The sequence below is a fragment of the Dendrobates tinctorius genome, unplaced genomic scaffold, assembly GCF_039654945.1.
Source record: "Dendrobates tinctorius isolate UK_male_01 unplaced genomic scaffold, ASM3965494v1 ptg000188l, whole genome shotgun sequence".
NCBI classification, from domain to species: domain Eukaryota; kingdom Metazoa; phylum Chordata; class Amphibia; order Anura; family Dendrobatidae; genus Dendrobates; species Dendrobates tinctorius.
In genome coordinates, this window is record NW_027361855.1 from 4,474,771 (window position 1) to 4,498,216 (window position 23,446).

Genomic DNA, 23,446 nt, shown 5'->3' on the forward strand with positions numbered 1-23,446 from the left:
TGAGAACAAAATTGGGCCAGGAATGTCTGAATAGCGATGGTTACATTGTAACATTGAACATTGTGTCCTGTGATCACCAACAGATAATCTGATGTGATTTGTGTTCAACCTTCACAATCCATTAGTGACACCATTTATTTTGTATACATTAATTCATAAAGTACTGTGCAAGCATTATGATACTGTGCAAATTAAATGTTCTGGATTTAGCGATAAAATGTTATCATCAAATTCATGGTTTTATATCAAAAGTAACAGTAGACACAACAAGGTGGCTCAGTGGATAGCATTGCAGCACTGAGGTCTTGGGTTCAAATCCCTTTCAGGGTTGCAGTCAGTAAAAGTAGGGCACGCAAAAAAAAAGGTGATGCCTCCTTGAAATTTTTTTGTAGCTGGAGAAGCTGGTTTTATTATGACTGTAATTATTATCTCATAGCTTATAGTAAATGCTTACAACATAAAAACTACTTGCATATGCTTTACATCATGGCCATCATCTGCAATGACTTTGGATGTGCTCTCCGTGTTTGGGTGACGCACTGATAGGGAATATAGATTATGAGCTCCAAGGGTGACAGTCATGATAATGTATATGGATCGCTGTGGAATTAATGGCGTCATATAAGTGAATAAAACATTTATACATTTCAGGAGGAATAATAGGGATTATACAACATAGAGTCCTAAGAAAAGATGCTCCAGATCTGTTATTTCATGATTAACATGGCTGTTTATCACAACACACATATCGAAATGCAAAATTAAGTGAATAAGTCAATGTTATAATACCTTGCACTGCTACAATTAAGCTGATGATGAGCAGGGAGAGAGCACAATGAAAGTACTGAAAACACTGCAACACTTATGTGACGTATACTGACCACGGGTAGGTTACGTCCGAGAGTGGACCCTCTGGATCGCGGCACTGGAGCTCCCAGGGGCGAGCGCGCCAGGTGGTGCCGACCCCTATACAGGGGCCATTAGGGGCAGGCCCTCGGAAGACAGATGCCGCGACTGCTAGACCAAAGAGGGGCGGCTCAAAAGACTGAGTGAGGGGTGCAGGACTGAGCACGGAATGAAGAAGGGAGTAGGAAGTACAGAGTGGGAGCAGGACGGAAACATGGAGTACAGGACTGGGCACTGGAGTACAGGACGGAGACACAGAGAACAGGACTGGGCACTGGAGTACAGGATGGAGACACGGAGCACAGGACTGGGAACTGGAGTACAGGACGGAGACACGGAGTACAGGACTGGGCACTGGATTGCAGGACGGAGACACGGAGTACAGGACTGGGCACTGGAGTGCAGGACGGAGACACGGAGTACAGGACTGGGCACTGGAGTGCAGGACGGAGACACGGAGTACAGGACTGGGCACTGGAGTACAGGACGGAGACATGGAGTATAGGACAGAGACAGAGAGTGAGAAGGGGAAACCCCTAAACACTGGGCCAGGATACCGTAGGAAAGGCACACGATAATCAGGCGTCTCCACCATGTTGGAGACGCCTGATATACCTGGTGCTGCCAGCTGATTGGGCGCCTAGGCTCCTGGGCGGGCGCTCCAGGGTTAAGAGACCTGGAAAGTGTGCGCCTGCGGCCTAAGGCGCCACAGGAAGCAGGCACGCGCCGGACAGAGGAAAAGGAGGAGGCGGGCACAGAGCGGGGAGGCGAGCGCCGGTGAGTATAGGCGGCGGCAGGCCCCGCTGCTGCTGGGGCGGCGGTGGCTACCGCCGCTGACGTGACAGTACCCCCCTTTACGTCTCCCTCTCCTGAGGTTAGATAAAAATCTTAATAGAAGAGGAGCATTAACATTCTCCCTGGGTTCCCAGGACCTCTCTTCGGGACCAAAACCCTTCCAATCAATGAGGTAGAGAGTACGCCCCCGAACTCTTTTCACGGCAAGAATTTCTTTCACCTCAAAGACGCCATCGGCCCCTACTGGCTGAGGAGAAGGAGGTGGACTGGGTGAAACCGATTCAGAACAACAGGCTTAAGGAGCGAGACATGGAAGGCGTTAGGGACCCGAAGCGAAGCCGGCAGCTTCAATTTATAAGCCACGATGTTATTGCGTCCCAAAACCTCGAACGGACCGGTGTACCGAGGACCCAGTTTGTAAGAAGGTATCTTTAAACGGATATACTTAGTTGACAGCCAAACTTTGTCCCCAGGTTGGTATGGCGGAAGATCCTTGCGCCTCTTGTCTGCATGCCTCTTAATCTGGATACTGGATCGTTCAAGTGCCTCTCTGGTCTCCTTCCAGACTTGAGAAAATTCGGTAGCGAGGTCATCTGCTGCGAGAACACCAGAGGGCGTAGAGAGAGGTAGTGGAACACCAGGGTTCTGGCCGGAAGCCACAAAGAATGGCGTTTTAGTGGTGGACTCATTAGGATGATTGTTGTGGGCGAACTCTGCTCACGGCAGTAGAGACACCCAGTTGTCTTGATGGGCGTTAGAGAAGTGACGCAGGTAGGCTGTTAATACCTGATTGATCCGTTCCACTTGCCCATTGGACTGAGGGTGATAAGCGGATAAGTCCAGAGATATACCCATGAGCTTGCTGAGTGCCCTTCAGAAACGGGAGGTAAATTGGACCCCTCGATCGGAGACAATTCGTTGAGGAAGCCCGTGAAGCCTAAAGATCTGGTGTATGAAGACCTTGGCTAGCTCAGAGGCCGTAGACAACCCGGGCAGCGGGATGAAATGGGTCATCTTGGAAAAGCGATCGACCACTACTAAGATGGTAGTGCACACGGAGGAGCATGTGTCATGTCGGACGCTATTCACACCACAGCATCCGGCAGGCAGAGGTAGTTCCACCTCCGTCCACTATAGCCTCAGTGGCGCCGGCTTGATTTTCTCAGGCTATCTGGGGTTAATCTAGCTGGAGATCAGCTTGGATGTTTGGTCACGCCCACGGTCTTTAAATAGTCGTGCTGGCCTATGGGCATCACCGATTATAGCTTGTGTTTCCTACCAAGTGGTTCCGGTCTGGAGTGGAGGTGTTGGAGAGAGAGAGATTCATATCTGGTGGCGTATGATCCATTGTTACCTTTTCGCCTTCCCATATTTGTGCTTTGTTTTGCCCTGTTCACATTACTGTATAGTCCTGTGTGTATGCGGCGCGGTGCAGTTTAAGTTCTCCCTGTCTGTCATTACTGTGTGGGGCTTTGGTGGTTTGTCTCCTCACTGGGTGGAAGGTTAAGCTTAGGGCTGAGCAGGAGATAAGGAAAGGTTGGAGGCTCAGGCATTTGCACCATCAGCACAAACCCTGGGTTGAGGGTCAGACAGGGTTTCCCCTAGTTAAAGGGACACCACAGGGGCCCCAGGTATTTCAGCCTTAGTTGACCTAAGCCCCGCGCGACATTATAATCGGCCTACATTTTTCAGGAGTCCATGGATCCCATGGATTCCATAACCCGCCAGTTGGCGGCGCTGTCCTTACAGGTCTCCGAGTTGAAAGGGGCAGTTCAGCAGCAGGGCCTGGTTGTAGCTAATGTGCAAGCGGCTTCTGCAGGTATCGGTGCAGAGCCGAAGATCCCGCTGCCAGAACGATTCTCAGGGGAATGCAGCAAATTTGTCATATTTCAGGAGGCCTGCAAGTTATACTTCCGCATGCGCCCTGTCTCCTCAGGTAATGAGGCTCAGCGGGTAGGGCTAGTGTTGTCATTACTGAGTGGTGACCCCCAAGCATGGGCATTTTCCTTACCAGCTGACTCTGCTACATTTCATTCTGTCGATAATGTTTTTTCTGCACTCGGGCTCATTTATGATGATCCTGACAGATTGGCTCTTGCGGAATCTAAAATCCGTGCCCTCCGCCAGGGGGAACGTATGGCGGAAGACTATTGTTCAGAATTTCGCCGTTGGGCAGTAGACACACAGTGGAACGACCCAGCGCTGCGGAGCCAGTTTATTCATGGGGTTTCAGGGAACGTTAAACAGGCCCTCCTGATGTATGAGACTCCTGCATCGTTGGAGTCTGCCATGAGTTTGGTTATACGTATTGATCGCTGTTTGCGTCAGGGGGCACAGGAGACGCTACCCCTGGGGGAAAGCAGAGGTGCAAGTGTGGTTGCTGCAGGTGAGCCCACTGAACCTATGCAAATTGCGGGGGTGTCGCAGGTTAAGCGTCGCTTTCCTGGGTTCAGGAAGCCCGGAGCATGTTTTTACTGCGGTAAAAGAAATCATTATGTTAACGCTTGTCCTGTACTACCGAAGAAAGTCGCACCGGCGGAAAACTGTTAAGCTCAGAGGGTATGGAGGAGGCCCAACTGAGCGTATGCATATCCTCCATGATGGTATCTCAATGTATGCTCCCTGCCAAGGTTATTATCAAGGGCAGAGAGCTACCAATATCAGTGTTTGTGGATAGCGGTTCCGCCACCAATCTCATAGATGAGGAGTTTGCACGCACTGCCAGGTTTAAGATCGAAAAACTCCCTCATCCCATTCAGGTGGTTACCATTAATGCCGCTCCCCTCCCACAAGGGGAGATTACGGAGTTTGTGGCTGAGGTGAAACTCCACATTGGGGTCCTACATTCTGAGTGGGTTACATGTAGGGTCCTCCGTAATCTCCCAGCACAAATGGTCCTGGGTTTTCCATGGTTGTCCAGGCACAACCCGGTGATTGATTGGAAAACTCAGGACATAGTCCAATGGAGTGGTTTCTGCCAGGACAATTGCTTGGCCACATGTGTGTCCGCCGTGATGCCCAGCCTTCCGGAGGCTTTGCAGGATTTCGCGGATGTATTCTCTGAGAGGGGTTGCTCAAAACTGCCTCCACATCGAGCCTATGACTGTGTGATTAGGTTAAAACCCGGGGCCAAATTACCTAAGGCCAGGATGTTTAATATTTCTGGTCCAGAGAGACAAGCTCTGAAAGACTACATCGCGGAGAGTCTGAGCAAAGGACACATCTGGCCTTCGTCCTCGCCTGTAGCAGCGGGGTTTTTCTTCATTAAGGAGAAAGATGGGGGGTTACGCCCGTGTCTGGATTTCCGGGAGTTAAACCAGATTACGATCCGTGATCCCTACCCGATGCCTTTGATCCCTGATTTGTTCAACCAGGTGGCGGGGGCGAAGTGGTTTTCCAAGCTTGACCTCAGGGGGGCGTATAACCTCATAAGGGTCCGTCAGGGGGATGAGTGGAAGACGGTGTTTAACACTCCTGAGGGTCATTTTGAGAGCCTGGTTATGCCATTTGAGTTGACAACCGCGCCTGCTGTTTTCCAACATTTTATTAATGATGTATTTGCTCATGTCCTGGGGAAATTTGTGATTGTATACCTGGATGATATCCTCATTTATTCGAGCGATCGGGACACTCTTTTAGAGCATGTCAGGCAGGTGTTACAGTTGCTCTGGGAGAATAAGCTCTATGCTAAGCTGGAAAAATGCTTATTTTTTGTTCAGGAGTTGCCTTTTTTGGGATATATTGTGTCCGCCGCAGGGTTTAAAATGGACACCGCGAAGGTGCAAGTGGTGCTGCAATGGGAAAGGCCTGATAATCTGAAAGCGCTCCAGCGGTTCCTTGGGTTTGCTAATTATTATAGGAAATTTATAAAACACTTTTCTACTATAGCCAAACCGCTCACGGACATGACAAAAAAAGGTACCGATCTGGCTAGCTGGTCTGAGGTGGCGATACGTGCATTTGAGCGTCTGAAGAACAGTTTTGCTTCAGCCCCCATTCTGGTGCAACCGGACGTGTCTAAACCTTTTGTGGTGGAGGTTGATGTGTCTGAGGTGGGAGTGGGGGCAGTACTGTCACAGGGCTCCTCTTTGAGCGATATGCATCCATGCGCCTACTTCTCCAAGAAGCTGTCGCCTGCCGAACGGAATTACGATATCGGCAACAGGGAGTTGTTGGCCATCAAATTGGCTTTTGAGGAATGGCGACACTTCTTGGAGGGGGCGGCTCACCAGGTCACAATCATCACCGACCATAAGAACCTGCTCTATCTGGAGTCGGCCAAGCGTCTGTCTCCTAGGCAGGCTCGCTGGGCATTGTTTTTTACACGTTTCAATTTTCTGGTGACTTACCGTCCCAGGGCTAAAAACACCAAGGCGGATGCCTTGTCCAGGTGTTTTCCGGGGGGAGAACCTCGGGAAGAGCCGGTACCCATCCTCCAGGAAGGTGTAGTGGTTTCGGCTCTCACGACTGAGGTAGAGGCGGAGATTGCCGAAGCCCAGGAGGAGGTACCGCCAGGACTTCCAGCTAACAAGTCATTCGTACCCCTTCATCTTCGTCTTAAGGTGTTGAGGGAACACCACGACTCAGTACTGGCTGGCCATCGAGGGGTTAAGGGCACCTTGGAGCTGGTATCGCGTCGTTTCTGGTGGCCCAAAATCCGGCAGGATGTGGTCTCGTACGTGGCAGCTTGCATCACGCGCACTAGGGCCAAGTCGCCCCGAGCCCATCCTGCTGGCACGCTACAACCTCTGGGGGTACCTAATATGCCATGGACAGAAATCTCCATGGATTTTATCACTGACTTGCCAGCCTCGGCGGGGAACACGGTCATCCTGGTAGTGGTTGACCGATTTTCAAAGATGGCGCATTTTGTGTTGTTGCCTTCCTTGCCCAATGCAAAGACGTTGGCTCAGGTGTTTGTGCAGGAGGTGGTCAGACTCCACGGAGTTCCGTCGGACATAGTATCTGATAGGGGAACTCAATTTGTGGCGAGGTTTTGGAAAGCTTTTTGCTCACGTTTGGGGATCAAGTTGTCACATTCATCGGCGTTTCATCCACAGTCAAATGGTCAAACTGAGCGCATGAACCAAAATCTGGAGCAGTATTTACGATGCTTTGTGTCCGACAACCAAGAGGAGTGGTCTACTTTCCTTCCTCTGGCCGAGTTCGCGATAAATAATCACCGCCAGGAATCATCGGGAGAGTCTCCGTTCTTTTGTGTTTATGGTCAACATCCTCAATTTTGTACCTTACGTCAGGGTGACTCGGGGGGCGTCCCGGAGGAGGACCAGCTAGGAGCTCAATTATCATCGGTCTGGAGGAGGGTGAAACAGCGATTGTTGAGCATGAGTGCGAGGTACAAACGGGTGGCTGACAGTAGACGCGTGCCAGGTCCGGACCTGTGTGTGGGTGAATGGGTGTGGTTAGCGACTAAAAACATAAAACTCAAAATTCCATCTTTAAAATTGGGTCCAAGGTTTATTGGCCCTTTTAAGATTGCTGCCATCATTTACCCAGTTGCTTATCGGTTGGAACTTCCTGCGGTATACAAGATACACAACGTGTTTCACAGGGCTTTATTGAAAAAGGTGGTAGGCTCTGTGGACACGACGCCGATGCCACCTCCGGCCATGGTGGATGGCGATTTAGAATTTGAGGTCTCCAAGGTAGTGGACTCTCGAGTAGTGCGCCGTACTCTTCAGTATTTGGTACACTGGCGGGGGTATGGTCCGGAGGAGAGGTCTTGGGTACCAGCCCCGGACATACATGCGGATCGGCTGGTCAGTTCTTTTCACCGTCGTCATCTGGACAAGCCAGGTCCTGAGTCTTGAGGGCCCTGGGGTCCCTCGTAGAAGACGGGGTACTGTCATGTCGGACGCTATTCACACCACAGCGTCCGGCAGGCAGAGGTAGTTCCACCTCCATCCACTAAAGCCTCAGTGGCGCCGGCTTGATTTTCTCAGGCTATCTGGGGTTAATCTAGCTGGAGATCAGCTTGGATGTTTGGTCACGCCCACGGTCTTTAAATAGTCATGCTGGCCTATGGGCATCGCCGATTATAGCTTGTGTTTCCTACCAAGTGGTTCCGGTCTGGAGTGGAGGTGTTGGAGAGAGAGAGATTCATATCTGATGGCGTATGATCCGTTGTTACCTTTTCGCCTTCCCATATTTGTGCTTTGTTTTGCCCTGTTCACATTACGGTATAGTCCTGTGTGTATGCGGCGCGGTGCAGTTTAAGTTCTCCCTGTCTGTCATTACTGTGTGGGGCTTTGGTGGTTTGTCTCCTCACTGGGTGGAGGGTGGAGGGTTAAGCTTAGGGCTGAGCAGGAGATAAGGAAAGGTTGGAGGCTCAGGCATTTGCACCATCAGCACAAACCCTGGGTTGAGGGTCAGACAGGGTTTCCCCTAGTTAAAGGGACACCACAGGGGCCCCGGGTATTTCAGCCTTAGTTGACCTAAGCCCCGCGTGACAGCATGGTAGATCGGTGATAAAATCCATACCAATCTGTCGCCAAGGGGCTTCAGGAAGAGGCAGAGGGTGGAGCAGACCGGACGGCAGACTTCTTGGTACCTTGTTCAGAGCACAAGTCGTGCAGGAGGCTATATAATCGGTCACATCTTGGCGAAGGGATGGCCACCAGTAGTAGCGCGAAAGGAGGCTGAGGGTTTTCTTGACCCCAACGTGACCCGCAACCTTGGAGGAATGCCCCCAATCCAGGACCTCCGACCTCTTATTCTGCGGGACGAAGGTTTTGCCTGTCGGAATGGGAGAGAGCGTCACGGGCGCCACGGTGATAACTTTGGCAGGCTCAATGATGTGAGATGAACCCTCCTCGACTTCAGGTGACTGTAGGGATCTGGACAGAGCGTCTGCCTTGATGTTTCTGTCCCCAGGCCGAAAATGAAGTTTGAAGTCAAACCGGGAGAAATATAGCGACCACCTGGCTTGCCTGGAGTTGAGCCTTTGCACGGACTGCAGATACGCCAAATTCTTGTGGTCCGTGAAGATTACAAAGGGATGAACTGCCCCTTCTAAAAGATACTGCCACTCCTCCAGAGCCATCTTAATGGCCAGTAATTCCCGGTCTCCAATTGCATAATTGCATTCTGCGGGAGATAATGATTTAGAGAAGTACCCACAAGGTACCACTTGACCCGAAGTTGTCCGCTGAGAAAGGACCGCTCCCGCACCAGTAGAAGAGGCATCCACCTCTAGGATGAAGGGCCTATTGACTAACGGCTGATGTAAAATCGGAGCGGAAGCAAAGGACTGTTTTAAGGCGAGAAAGGCCTCTTCAGCCTCTGGAGTCCAGGCATTTGGTTTGGTCCCTTTTCGGGTCAACGCAGAGATGGGCTTAGTCACCGAAGAGAAGAAGGGAACGAACTGTTGGTAGTAATTCGCGAAACCCAGGAACTGTTGGATGGCTTTTACTCCAACCGGACGTGGCCATTTGAGCACAGCAGACAGCTTTTCGGGATCGATCTTTACTCCGGAGTCCATGATGATATACCCTAGGAAGGGCAATGAGGTTTGCTCGAACAGACATTTTTCTAGTTTGGCATAGAGTCTGTTCTCTCGTAGACGTTGCAGAACCAGCTGAACACTCCTTCTGTGAGTGGATAAGTCAGGGGAAAAGATGAGGATGTCATCTAGGTATACAACGACACATGAGTAGAGTAGGTCTCGAAAGATCTCGTTAACGAACTCCTTAAAAACCACCGGAGCATTACAGAGACCAAAAGGCATAACCAAATACTCGTAATGGCCGTCCCGAGTATTGAAGGCCGTCTTCCACTCATCCCCGGCGCGGATCCGGATCAAGTTATAGGCTCCCCACAGATCCAATTTGGTAAAGATCCGGGCCCCTCTCAAGCGGTCAAAGAGTTCTGGGATCAGCGGAAGGGGATACCTATTTTTGACCGTGATGCTGTTTAGGCCTCGGTACTCAATAAATGGCCGAAGGGACTCGTCTTTTTTCCGAACAAAAAACAATCCTGCCCCAGCAGGAGAGGATGACTTCCGAATAAAACCCCGTGCCAAGTTCTCCTGGACATATTCGGACATGGCCGCGGTTTCTGCCGGAGACAAAGGATAAATTCTTCCCCTGGGAGGAGTCGCTCCTGGAAGCTCAATTGGGCAGTCGTAGGTACGATGCGGCGGTAGAGTTTCAGCCTCCATCTTACTGAAGACGTCGGCGTACAAGTGGTAAGCCATAGGAAGCCCAGGAAGATCGATAAGAGCTTGCTGCAGACTTGGGTGAGATACAGGCAACAGGCAGCGTTCATGGCAAAAGTGTCCCCAGCGGAGGATCTCCCCGGAACGCCAATCTAGAACGGGCTCATGTAGACGAAGCCAGGGTAAGCAGAGGAGCGCGGCGTGGGACAAACTGGGCAAAACAAAAAAGGCGATTTTTTTCTCAGTGAAGAGCTCCAACTTGTATCTCTACCTCGACAGTGACCATGGTGATGGGTTCAGGTAGTGTTTTGCCATCCATAGAGGCGATAGAGCGTGGATTCTCTAACGTAACAACCGGAATTCGGAGCTGGTCCACTTCTTTGAGCCGGATGAAGTTACCAGCCGCACCCGAGTCCACATACGCCTCCACAGATCTGAGCTCCCGACCTAAAACAATTAAAGCCGAAATGGTAAGGGGCAGAGAGGAATCGGTATCACCTAGGGAGGCCTCTCTTACCTGGCCTAGGCGGAGGCGTTTCCCGGCCGCACTGGGCAAGTACACACAAAATGATTAGCCCCACCACAATAAAGGCATAGGCCCTGCATCCTTCTCTCCCTGTGTTCTTGCTCGGACAACCTTACTCGGTCTACTTGCATGGGTTCAGGGGTGGAATTACTAGAGGACGCTGGGGAGCGGGGGATGGCCACTTGGTATAGCCTAAAAGATCTCTTCTCCCTAACTGACTCCTGGGTGCGTTCCTGAAACCGTAAATCTATACGGGTAGCTAGAGATATGAGATCTTCCAAGGTGGCGGGAGTGTCTCGGCCGGCAAGCTCGTCCTTTATTTTACCGGAGAGGCCCCTCCAAATCTCCCCAACCAAAGCCTCATTATTCCACCCCAGTTCAGAGGACAGTGTCCGGAATCGGATAGCATACTGTCCCACGGTGAGGGAACCCTGGCGAAGATTGAAAAGAGCCTCAGTGGTAGAGGCCACACGGCCAGGCTCATCAAATACCCTGCGGAAAGTATCCAAGAAGTTATGGATACTTGATACCACCGGGTCATCTCTCTCCCACAAGGGATTCACCCACGCTAAGGCCTCCCCCTCAAGATGGGACACAATGAAAGCTACCTTGGGCCGATCAGAGGGGTATTGCTGAGGCAGGAGCTCAAAGTGCAAGCAACACTGGTTTAAAAACCCCCGACACAACTTGGGGTTGCAACTAAACCTGGAGGGTTTCCCCAGGCATGGTGGCGGATGGGATTGGGGGTCCCGAGGTAGGGCTGAGGCGGCCGCAGAGGACTGTAGGGATTGGAGTCGGTCGTCCACGGACGCCATGTAGCTCAGAATATGGGACTGGGCGTCCCGCTGCTGTGTGAGCTCCTGCTGGAGTCCCGCTAGTAACGGGGCGTTCCCCGGATCGGTAGTTTGCAGGGCAGAAAGGCGGGTGTCCATGGACTTCATAAAGGACATTATCCTAGTTTAATTTTCACGCAAGAAGAGCAATTCTTTCTGGGTGACCGCCGAGGCACTAGCAGGGTCCATGGCCTGATTATACTGTGACGTATACTGACCATGCGTAGGTTACGTCCGAGAATGGACCCTCTGGATCGCGGCACTAGAGCTTCCAGGGGCGAGCGCGCCAGGTGGTGCCGACCCCTATACAGAGGCCATTAGGGGCAGACCCTCGGAATACAGATGCCACGACTGCTAGACCCAAGAGGGGTTGCTCAAAAGACTGAGTGAGGGGTGCAGGACTGAGCACAGAATGAAGAAGGGAGTAGGAAGTACAGAGTGGGAGCAGGACGGAAACATGGAGTATAGGACTGGGCACGGGAGTACAGGACGGAGACACAGAGTACAGGACTGGGCACTGGAGTACAGGACGGAGACAGTACAGGACTGGGCACTGGAGTACAGGGCGGAGACACGGAGTACAGGACGGAGACACGGAGTACAGGGCTGGGTACTGGAGTACAGGACGGAGACACAGAGTACAGGACTGGGCACTGGAGTACAGGACGGAGACACGGAGTACCGGACTGGGCACTGGAGTGCAGGACGGAGACACGGAGTACAGGACTGGGCACTGGAGTACGGGACGGAGACACAGAGTACAGGACAGAGACAGAGAGTGAGAAGGGGAAACCCCTAAACACTGGGCAGGATACCGTAGGAAAGGCACACGATAATCAGGCGTCTCCACCATGTTGGAGACGCCTGATATACCTGGTGCTGCCGGCTGATTGGGCGCCTAGGCTCCTGGGCGGGTGCTCCAGGGTTAAGAGACCTGGAAAGCGCGCGCCCGTGGCCTAAGGCGCCCGCAGGAAGCAGGCACGCGCCGGACAGAGGAAAAGGAGGAGGCGGGCACAAAGCGGGGAGGCGAGCGCTGGTGAGTATAGGCGGCGGCAGGCCCCGCTGCTGCTGACGTGACAACTTACAGGATTGGCTAGGTGTAAGCATATGACCCTACCGATTTGATATTGATGGCTTATACTACAGATTTGCCATCACTAGTCGTATCCTGTAAAACCCCTTTAACAAGAATTTCACTACAGTTAGGTCAAGAAATATTTGGAAAGTGACACAAGTTTTGACATTTTAGCTGTTTTCCCCAGCATATTCAAGATAGTTATTCAGTTATTTAATCAAAGTGCAGACGCTTAGCTTTAATTTGAGGGTAAGTGTTTAGGGTAAATATTTGGAGTAACGGTTGAGGAATGACAGCTCTTTAATATGTAGCTGCCTCTTTCTAAATGGACCAAAGGTAATTGGACAATTATCTTGAAAGCACTTTAACGGGCTGCATGGACTATTCACCTCATTAAGACATCATCAATTAAGCAGGTAAAAGGTCTAGAGCTGAATCCAGGTGTGGCATTTGAATTTGGAAGCTTTTGCTGTGAGCCCACAACATGTGGTCAAAGGAGCGCAAGTGAAAGAAACCATCATTGGGTTGAAAAACAAGAAGAAATCAATCAGAGGGATAGCAGAAATGTTAGTACCAGCTAAATCAACAGTTTGGTACATTTTCCAACAAAAAAAAAAAAAAAAAGAGTGCCCTGACGAGCTTGGGACCTCAAAAAGGCCTGGTCATCCACAGAAGACAACAGTGGTATATAATCACAGAATCCTTTCCATAGTGAAGAAAAATCCCTCCACAGCAACCACCCCAGTGAAGAACACACATCAGGAAGTAGGTGCTTCAGTATATAAGTCTACCACAAAGTGAAGACTTCATGAGAGCAAATAGAGTGTTGTACACATGGTGAATTAATCAGCCTTAAAACTAGAAAGTCCAGATTAGACTTTGCCAAAAAACATTTAAAGAAGACAGCCCAATTATGGAAAATAATATTTTGACAGATAACTCTAAGATCAAACTGAACCAGAATGATGGGAAGAAGAAAGTATGGAGAAGACTTGGAATGGCTCATGATCCAAAGCACACCACATCCTCTGTAAAACAAGGTGGAGGCTGTGTGATGGCATGAGCATGCATGGCTTCCAATGGCTCTGGGTCACTAGTGTTTATGATGAGGAGACTGAAGACAGAAGCAGGTGGATGAATTCTGAAGTGTACAAGGCTATACTTTCTGCTTAAATTCAACCAAATGCTGCAAGATTGATATTGCAATGCTTCACAAAACTGGAAACATATTGCAAAAGCAATCCAGGAGATTAAAGGCAAAGAAATGGAATAGTCTACAATGGCTGAGTCACTCATCAGAACTCAACCCAACCCCATCGAGCAGACATTTCACATGTTTAAGACATGTTTAAGACCCACAAACAAGTAAGCTGCAGTAAAGGCCTGGCATCGCAATGGAGGAAACCCAACGATTAGTAATATCCATGGCTTCCAGACTTCAGGCCATCATTGTCTGGAAAGGATTCTCTACAAAATAATAAAAATGATCATTTTATTTATGGTTACGTTATCCAATTACTTTTGAGCCCCTGAAATGAGGAGATTTTATAGAAAAATGGTTGCAATTCCTAAACGTTTCACAAGATATTTTTCTTCAAACCCTTAAATTAAACCTAAAAGTCAACAAGTCAATTGCATCTCAGTTGTTTCATTTTAAATCCAAAATAGTGGCCTGCAAAGCTAAAATTAAGGATATCCGGTCACTGTTCAAATATTGCTGGACCCAACTGGTTGTTGTAAATTTATAACTGAAATCTGTGGTTGACGATAATGTACTCATGATGATCACAAATAAATAACCACGCTCCCACATCAATAAACAATAGCTGAATGGTAGATCTCAATGTAACAAGTATTATGGCAATCCTTAGAATAGCACACAAATTATCAAATAACTTCTTATTATTGCACCAACCTGCATATAAAGTTAAACAACCATTTATATGAAACATGACTAGTGCCCCAACAAATATATATAATTTTATTATACTTGTAAAAAACAAAACAGTCAGATAGTAAAAAAAGAACTATAATATACATCACACAGAGCAACTGCATCAAGGGGAGATTAATTACCAGAAACCACTGAACTAATTTTTTTCTTATTATGTATTCACTCAAACAGAGTAGGGAAAGATGAAATAGCTGCTTCTAATGTATTCCATTCTTAAGCATGGGGGAAATTTTGTCTATGACACTTGAGAATAAAATGATGGAAAATGATATATTGAGCAATGCCATTAGGCTTCCAGACCCTTAAGTCCATGTTTACACTGAGACACAGCTAAATTGTGATATTTCAGGAAGGCAAATGATGGCAGAAAGGTTTTTTCTTTAGATTTTAAATGTCCTCTTCTCCAGACATAGTGTACCAAGCAAGTTCGGCTTAATCACAAGTAAATACTAATTAAGGCTGGAAAGTGCATTAAAAAACATTACTGTTGGTCGAAAGAAAAAAAATCAATACATTTTATTTCAAGGAAGACAAAATGTCTTATTATATAAGCTTCTAATATCAAGTTTTGTTAGGAGTTTTATATGAACAGTCAAGGAAACAACAGCATGTGGAATATTTGCGAGAATAAATAAATGAGAGAAGAGACCTATAGTCTGTTCTAAAAGCTTTCACAAAGAGCTGAATGTCAAGGTTTGATGTGTTACATACCTGGAAGAAATTCTGGATATTTTCCAATACAGTGAGTCAACACCTGAAAACTGTCATAGTTGGGCTTAAGGCTGACCTTACACATTAGATGGCTGCAGGCTGAACAATGCCGATCTTTCAGCCAACAGCCATCTCAGCCGATTCTCCCATACACAGGAGCCGCTTGCTCAGCCAAGCATGCCCGTGTTTTCTAGGAGAAAAGTGAAGACTGACACATCAGTCAGCAACGTATCTCAGAGAAAACATAACGATCTGCAGCGCAAAATCAGACATACCTTACATCTCTCCTGACAATCAGTCGACCGGCGCCCCCATACACATTAGAGTGTCAGCCGAACTCATCAATATCTTAAGGTTCAGCTGACTTTAATGTGATTGGGAGCCTTGTAACGAACAGCCCACCGCTGTTCGTCAATACGTGACGAACGGGGGTCCCGCTGCCATCAAAACGCGACGGACAGCGGACCCTGCGTCACCACTGTCACAATTCCACCACTTACACGGGTGTATCAGCGGACGGAGGGACGCGACACACTGCCGACACACGGCTATCACAGGCACAGTGGGGCTTATCTTAGTTATCCCACCACTGACACCATGTGACAAAAAATATCCAGCAAGCTAATCTCGCTCTAACAATTTGCCGCAGGGGGGTATTTTGGGTGCCCCACCACTGCTATCAATCTTCTACGAACTGCGGGGATAATAATAATAATTTTTATTTATATAGCGCCAACATATTCCGCAGCACTTTACAATTAAGCGGGGACATGTACAGACAATAAATTCAATACAAGTTAAGACAATTCAAACAGTGACATTAGGAGTGAAGTCCCTGCTCGCAAGCTTACAATCTACAAGGAAATGGGGGGACACAGTAGGTGAAAAATGCTTGTTAATTCAGGTCTGGCAATTATAATAGGGATTTTCATATAAAGCTGCATGATCCGGTCATCAGCCCGTGTGTTTAAGTGCAATAGACAAGTATCAAGTGCAGTTATCCTGTGCATGAAGGGTGTGGAGACAGATGAATAGTAGGGTGCAGATTCAGAATAATATTTGGAAGGAGGGAACAGGGCAAAGTTAGCTTGCTGGGTAGTTGATGTGGTAGGCTTGTTTGAAGAGATGGGTTTTCAAAGCGCGCTTGAATAGGTCAGGGCTAGGTATCAGTCTGATCGCCTGGGGAAGTGCATTCCAGAGAGCTGGAGCAGCACGAGAGAAGTCTTGGAGGCGGAGGTGCGAGGTTCGGATTACGGGGGATGTTAGTCTTAGGTCATTTGTAGAACGGAGGGCATGTGTAGGGTGATAGACAGAGATGAGAGAGGAGATATAAGGCGGTGCAGAACAGTGGAGAGCTTTGTGGGTGAGAGAGATGAGTTTATACTGGACCCTGTAGCGAATAGGTAGCCAGTGTAATGACTGGCACAAGATGGAGGCATCGGTGAAGCGGCTGGACAGAAATATGACCCTGGCTGCCGCATTCAAGATGGATTGGAGAGGAGAAAGTTTGGTAAGAGGGAGACCGATCAGAAGAGAGTTGCAGTAGTCCAGGCGAGAATGAATAAGAGCGACAGTAAGAGTCTTAGCAGTTTCAAAGGTGAGAAAAGGTCGGATTCTGGAGATGTTTTTAAGATGCAGGTGACAAGAGCGACTGAGTGATCGGATGTACGGAGTAAAGGAAAGTTCAGTGTCGAATATGACCCCAAGACAGCGTGCATGCTGCTTGGGAGTTATGGTTGAACCCTCCAGGGTTATTTCGATGTTAGGTAGAGTGAGGTTAGTAGAGGGGAGAAACACAAGAAGTTCAGTTTTAGAGAGATTTAGTTTCAGATAGAGGGAGGACATGATGCTAGAGACAGCAGACAGACAATCCTTGGTATTTTGAATTAGGGTAGGGGTGATGTCAGGGGATGAAGTGTATAATTGGGTGTCATCAGCATAGAGATGATACTGGAACCCAAATCTGCTGATTGTTTGTCCAATAGGGGCAGTGTATAAAGAGAAGAGGAGGGGGCCTAGGACTGAGCCCTGCGGGACCCCGATAGTAAGGGGACGAGAAGAGGAAGAGGAGCCGGAAAAAGATACAGTGAAGGAGCGGTCAGAGAGGTAGGAGGAGAACCAGGAGAGGGCTGTGTCCTTGAGGCCTATAGAGCGGAGCATAGTGAGGAGGAGCTGGTGATCCACAGTGTCAAATGCGGCAGAGAGATCCAGGAGAATCAGCAGGGAGCAATGACCTTTCGATTTAGCTGTTATTAAATCATTAGAGACTTTAGTGAGGGCAGTTTCAGTAGAGTGTAAAGAGCGGAAACCAGATTGTAAGGGGTCGAGAAGAGAGTTATCCGAGAGATAGTGGATTAGACGGGAGTGGACCAGGCGTTCCAGGAGTTTAGAGATGAAGGGAAGGTTAGAGACAGGTCTGTAGTTAGCAGTGCAGTTCTGGTCCAGGGATGGCTTTTTAAGTAAAGGGGTTATGATGGCATGTTTAAATGAGGAGGGAAATATACCTGAAGAAAGAGAGAGGTTAAATATTTTAGTCAGGTGAGTGGTGACCACTGGTGAGAGAGACTGCAGGAGCTGTGAAGGAATAGGGTCACTGTTGCAGGTTGTAGGCCGAGCAGAAGCGAGGAGCTTGGAAACTTCTTCTTCTGAAACAGGCTCAAAGATGTCTAGTGAGCTTGAGGTGCGGCAGGGAAGGGGATCCAGGCACTGAGGAGATAGGGCTGAGATATCCTGATGGATGTGGTTGATTTTTTCTAGGAAATAAGTGGCCAGATCCTCACCGCTGAGGTTGGTGATGGGGGCCTGTACTTTAGGTTTCAGGAGGGAGTTTAAGGTTTCAAAAAGTCGTCTTGGGTTGTTGGATAGTGAGGTGATGAGGGTGGTGAAGTAGGATTGTTTGGCCAGATGAAGGGCAGAGTTATAGGTTTTGAGCATGAACTTATAGTGGATGAAGTCTTCTGCTAAGAGAGATTTTCTCCACTGCCGCTCTGCACACCTCGAGCAGCGCTGAAGAAAGCGTGTTTGCGTTGTGTGCCAGGGCTGCCGTTGTCTGTGTCGGGTCTTTCTGCGTATAGAAGGTGCTGCTTCATCTAGGGCATTCTTCAGTGTATTATTGAAGTGTGACAATGCTATGTCTGGACAGGAGAGGGTGGAGATGGGGGCTAAAGATGTGTGGAGATTGTCCCTAAGCTGTTGGGTATTAATGGTACATGTATTCCGATAAGTGTGGTAAGTGGGGGTGTTCCGGGTGAGGAGACAATTTTTGACAGAGAAGGAAAGAAGGTTGTGGTCCGAGAGCGGGAGGGGTGAATTAGTAAAGTCGTGCAGCGAGCCGGGACGGGAGAAAACCAGGTCCAGAGTATTCCCGTCCTCATGTGTAGGAGAATTAGTAAACTGTGAGAGGCCGAATGAAGAAGTTAGAGAAAGAAGATGAGAGGCAGACTGGGAGAGCGGATCATTGATGGGGATGTTAAAGTCTCCCATGATGAGGGTGGGGATGTCACAGGATAGAAAGTGAGTAAGCCAGGTGGTGAATTGGTCTAGAAACTGGCGGGAGGAGCCTGGAGGGCGATAAACGACCGCCACTCGTAAGGAGAAGGGCTTAAAGAGTCTGACGGCGTGGACTTCAAAGGAAGGAAATGTAAGTGAGGGAACCGGGGGGGATGACCTGGAAAGCACATTGTGATGAAAGGAGCAAACCAACACCTCCACCCTGTCTGTTCTCAGGTCTGGGGGTATGTGAAAATTTTAGCCCACCAAACGAGAGAGCGGCAGCAGCGGTGGTGTCAGAATGCTGGATCCAGGTTTCTGTAATAGCCAGAAGGTTAAGGGAATTAGAGAGAAAAAGATCGTGAATGTAAGTCAATTTGTTACACACAGACCGTGCATTCCAGAGAGCACATTGGAAAGTGAGAGGAGAAGGCATGCACTGAATGTTAATAAGATTAGCAGGGTTTCTATATGCAGATGGAGGAGAGTAACGTATGCTGGTGGAGGGAGGCCCAGGGTTGGGGGAGATGTCACCTGCAACTATTAAAAGGAGAAAAAACAGAAAAAGCAAATGGTGGGATGATTTGTATGAATGTTTTGAGTGCTGCATGGTGGTTTTGGATGGTTTGGTGTGGGTAAGAAATGTCAATAGAGCCTCAGAGTTATACATGGGAGAGGGGAAAAGGGAGGGGTGGATATGCAGAGAGTGCACAGAATGTGTAAAAGGGCAGGCGAGTTGTTAGAAAGCAGAGGTGAAGACAAAAAAGCAGCAGGTTGATATGATCAATGCATATGTAGTACGACTGACCAAGAAGCATGCGTGCATGAAAAACTTATGCACCTTACCTGTCTCCTGCCCTGTCCAACTGCATTGTCTAACTGCAAAACACTTGATCCCGTTGCACTTAATATCTGTTGCACGCGTGAGCCCGCACGCGTGCTATCCCAACCAGAGCTAAATATATATGAAATGAAATGTCTGCTAGCTTCAGCCACCAAAAGGCCACAATCAGTAATTAACCAATTAGCACAAGGCCAGAGCAGGCATTACTATGCAGGGTAAATAACTAAGGCTGGACAAGGCCATCAAACAGAGAAAGGGAAAAAAACCTTTCTACACTTCAAAGCAGAAACCAAATAGTTAAAAAAAAAAAAACCACCACAGGAGTGATGGAATGAAATACCATAAAAATATCTGGCAATATATGATGCAGTTCACACTTGTCAGACAGCATACATGGATGATGGAATGAAATACCATAAAAATATCTGGCAATATATGATGCAGTTCACACTTGTCAGACAGCATACATGGATGATGGAATGAAATACCTGTGTGAAGAAGAGAAGAGAGGAACATCAGCTTCAATGCATTGTCTAACTGCAAAACACTTGATCCCGTTGCACTTAATATCTGTTGCACGCGTGAGCCCGCACGCGTGCTATCCCAACCAGAGCTAAATATATATGAAAATATATATATTTATATATGGGGATTTATGTATATCCCACTTTCTCAGTTCCACGTTGGAACTCACAGCTCTCCAGCGCCCCCTTACCCTCAGGTCAGTCACGGAACTGCACCTAGGATAATTAGTCGCCAGACGGGCTGCTTGTTGTGGACCGGCGGTTAGGTTACTGCAGTGAGGGAATTATCAATGCTGTGGCCGCAGCCCCTCATTCAGCAATATAAGACCCTTCTAGACTGCCAACTAGCAGTCACGGCTTACTTAATTCACAGAGTTAATTAAGAGGGTCCGTGGCAAACCCCTTGAATTAGTAGCGATTATCTAAAAGAGGCGCTTAGTTCGTTTCTTCGATCATGGAGACAGACTAAATATTAAATCAATTATTCCCCGAAAAAGTAGGGCAGTGGTTATACAGATAAAAGTTGCTATAAAATTGAGACATAAAATATGTACAATGCAAATATAAAGCAAAAATAGATGAAAACAGAAGTACACTCACGGTTGTTCATGACTCTTTAGGCAAAACCATGTGGCTGGGGAGAGAACGCGGAGACACATCTCCACTCATCTGCATGTCTTTCTAGCACGAGGACTTAAGCTGCTCTGACCTCCCTGTACGGGAGGGGTACCTTATAGCCCCGGGTGTGTGACATCACCGAAAGGGCAGTCTGGAGAGGGCCCACCTCTCCCTCTTCAAGTTATGATCTGGCTACAAACTTTAGAACAACCATAACTTATCGAGAGGAGCTCGCAGAAACACATATTTGGTATCATTGGTTGTGGTTTGTTGAGTACAATAATTCAAGCCCAAATATGCAGTAGTTATGATACACCATTTACAAGGAACCCATATCTCAGGTTCTGAAGGCCAGAGGACCTCGCAAAAGCCACGGTAGGGAAGCCGGGATCACGCAGATCACAGAAATATGATTGTTATATCGGTGCTGGGTATGGTTTTTGCAATATGACTTGTTTTAATATTTCTCATATTGATCCCAGCACATTTCCAGAGAACAAAGGATTTCCTGTCCTGTGCAGGCAGGGGGGAGGGAAGAATTCCACACTTACTTTGAGAGGAAGTTGCCAGTTTCAGGCTTCCGATGCAAGCACAGAGCTGGGGTGGAGGAGAGATGCTGCTAGCTGACAGCCTGATTTTCTCTGTGTGTGGGTGAGGGAAAGATTCCAGAAAACATCTTTTACAGAAAAAAAACCTCATACTTCTCAGACATTGTATATCACACCTCCCCCCTTTAGAGGGCGCTACTGAAGAATTACCTGTCAGTAATCGGCCATGCACACCTCATCGGGTTCGCTCCGGCGGGACAACTCATCAGCATTGCCGTTTTCACTGCCCTTCCTGTGTTTTACAGCAAAGTCGTACTGTTGAAGGGCAAGGGTCCAGCGGAGCAACCTTCCATTGGTTCCAGACACTGTGTGCAACCAGCTCAGAGGGTTGTGGTCGGTTACCATCGTGAAGGTGCGTCTGTACAGGTAGGGCTGCAAACGTTGCAGTGCCCACACCATGGCCAGACACTCCTTCTCGATGGTGGAGTATGCCACTTCCCTCGGCAAAAGTTTCCGGCTCAGGTACAACACGGGGTGTTCCTGGTCCCCCGAGTCGACCTGGCTGAGCACAGCTCCGAGGCCAAACTCGCTGGCGTCGGTCTGTACCAGAAACGGGCGACTGCTGTCGACTGCTCTCAACACTGGAGAGCTGCACAGGGCTGCTTTCAAAGCTTGGAAAGCCGCCTCACAGTCATCTGTCCAGTTGACTGTTTGGGGTAGCCTCTGCTTGGTGAGGTCAGTCAAGGGTTTTGCAAGGGCGCTATAGTCCTGTACAAACCGACTATAGTACCCTGCAGTGCCCAAGAAGGACTTCACCTGTTTCTTTGTCCTGGGGGTGGGCCAGGACACAATTGCGTCCACTTTTCCTGGCTCTGGACTCATGAAACCCACGCCTACCTGGTGCCCCAGGTAGTGGACCTCGCGCATGCCCATCTGGCACTTTCCCGGCTTGATAGTCAGGACTGCCTGGTGAAGACGCTTGAGCACCTCCTGAAGGTGTTGAAGGTGTTCCTCCCAGGTGGAACTGAAGATGGCAATATCATCTAAGTATGCCACCGCGTACTTCTCCAGTCCCCGAAGCAGGTGGTTGACCATCCGCTGGAAAGTGGCAGGGGCATTTTTCATGCCGAAGGTCATGACTGTGGACTCGTACAGTCCAAAGGGGGTGATAAAGGTGGATTTCTCCTGCGCCTCGGGGCTCAGGGGGATCTACCAGTATCCCCGACTCAAATCCATGATGGATATGTACTTGGCTTTTGCCAACCGCTCAAGCAGATCCTTGATGCGCGGCATTGGGTGGGCATCAGAGGTTGTGATGGCGTTGAGCCCCCTATAGTCCACGCAGAACCGGGTGGTTCCTTCCTTTTTAGGCACGAGGACTACAGGTGAAACCCACGCGCTTTTTGATGGTCGAATCACCCCCAGCCTTAACATCTCACCAATCTCTTGGCGCATGACCTGTTGCACCGCCTCAGAGATGCGATAAGGTGTTCGCCGTAATGGGGCGTGATTCCCGGTGTCCACCTCATGAACCGCTAACTCCGTCCTCCCAGGATGGTTGGTGAACATGGCCCGGAAAGGTTCCAGGGTTTCCACCAACTGCGAACGCTGGGATACAGTTAGCAAACCACTTATCTCCATGTCCTCAAGGGACCCATTGGCCTTGGCTTGGGCTTGCATGTCCACGAGGGGATCTTCCTCCGGGTCCTCGGGCAGGTTGCAGACTGGTAGGACGCAAGCTTCACGTTCGTAGTGCGCCTTCAGCATGTTGACGTGAAAGGCCTTGCGCCTACCCTGAGCATGGTCAAGCATGACCACGTAGGTGACCGGGTTGAGCTGTTGGTGGACGACGTATGGGCCTTCCCAGGCTGCCTGAAGCTTATCCATTGGTACGGGGACCAGCACCCACTCCTTTTGACCCATCTCATAGGTCCGTTCCCGGGCGTTCTGGTCGTACCAGTGCTTCTGGTCAGCCTGAGCCTCCGTCATGTTGTCATGCACCAACTGCGTCAAGGTCTGCATCTTGTCACGGAAGCGCATGACATAATCCACGATGGACACTTCTGTGGGGTTTGGCTCATCTTCCCAGGATTCTCTTATCAACCAAAGGGGTCCCCGGACTCGCCTGCCATACAGGAGCTCGAAGGGGGAGAACCCAGTCGAGGCCTGCGGAACTTCTCTGTAAGCGAACAGCAGGTGTGGGAGGTACCGCTCCCAGTCATGCCCTTGGGTTTCAACCAGTATGCGGAGCATCTGTTTGAGGGTACCGTTGAAGCTTTCACACAAACCATTAGTCTGTGGGTGATACGCACTCGATACCAGGTGCTTCACCTGAATTTTCTCACAGAGAGCCTCCATTAGGCGAGACATGAATTGGGTCCCTTGATCGGTAAGCATCTCCCTGGGAAATCCTACCCTTGAAAGATGGTAACCAGTGCGTCAGCCAC

At 49.0% G+C, this 23,446-nt stretch overlaps 1 protein-coding gene across 3 annotated transcripts in view; it reads right to left on the reverse strand.

Annotated features, from left to right (window-relative positions):
- PLEKHM3 (pleckstrin homology domain containing M3) overlaps nucleotides 1-23,446 on the reverse strand; it is a 1,535,517-nt gene that overhangs the window by 675,200 nt on the left and 836,871 nt on the right. The window lies entirely within an intron of this gene.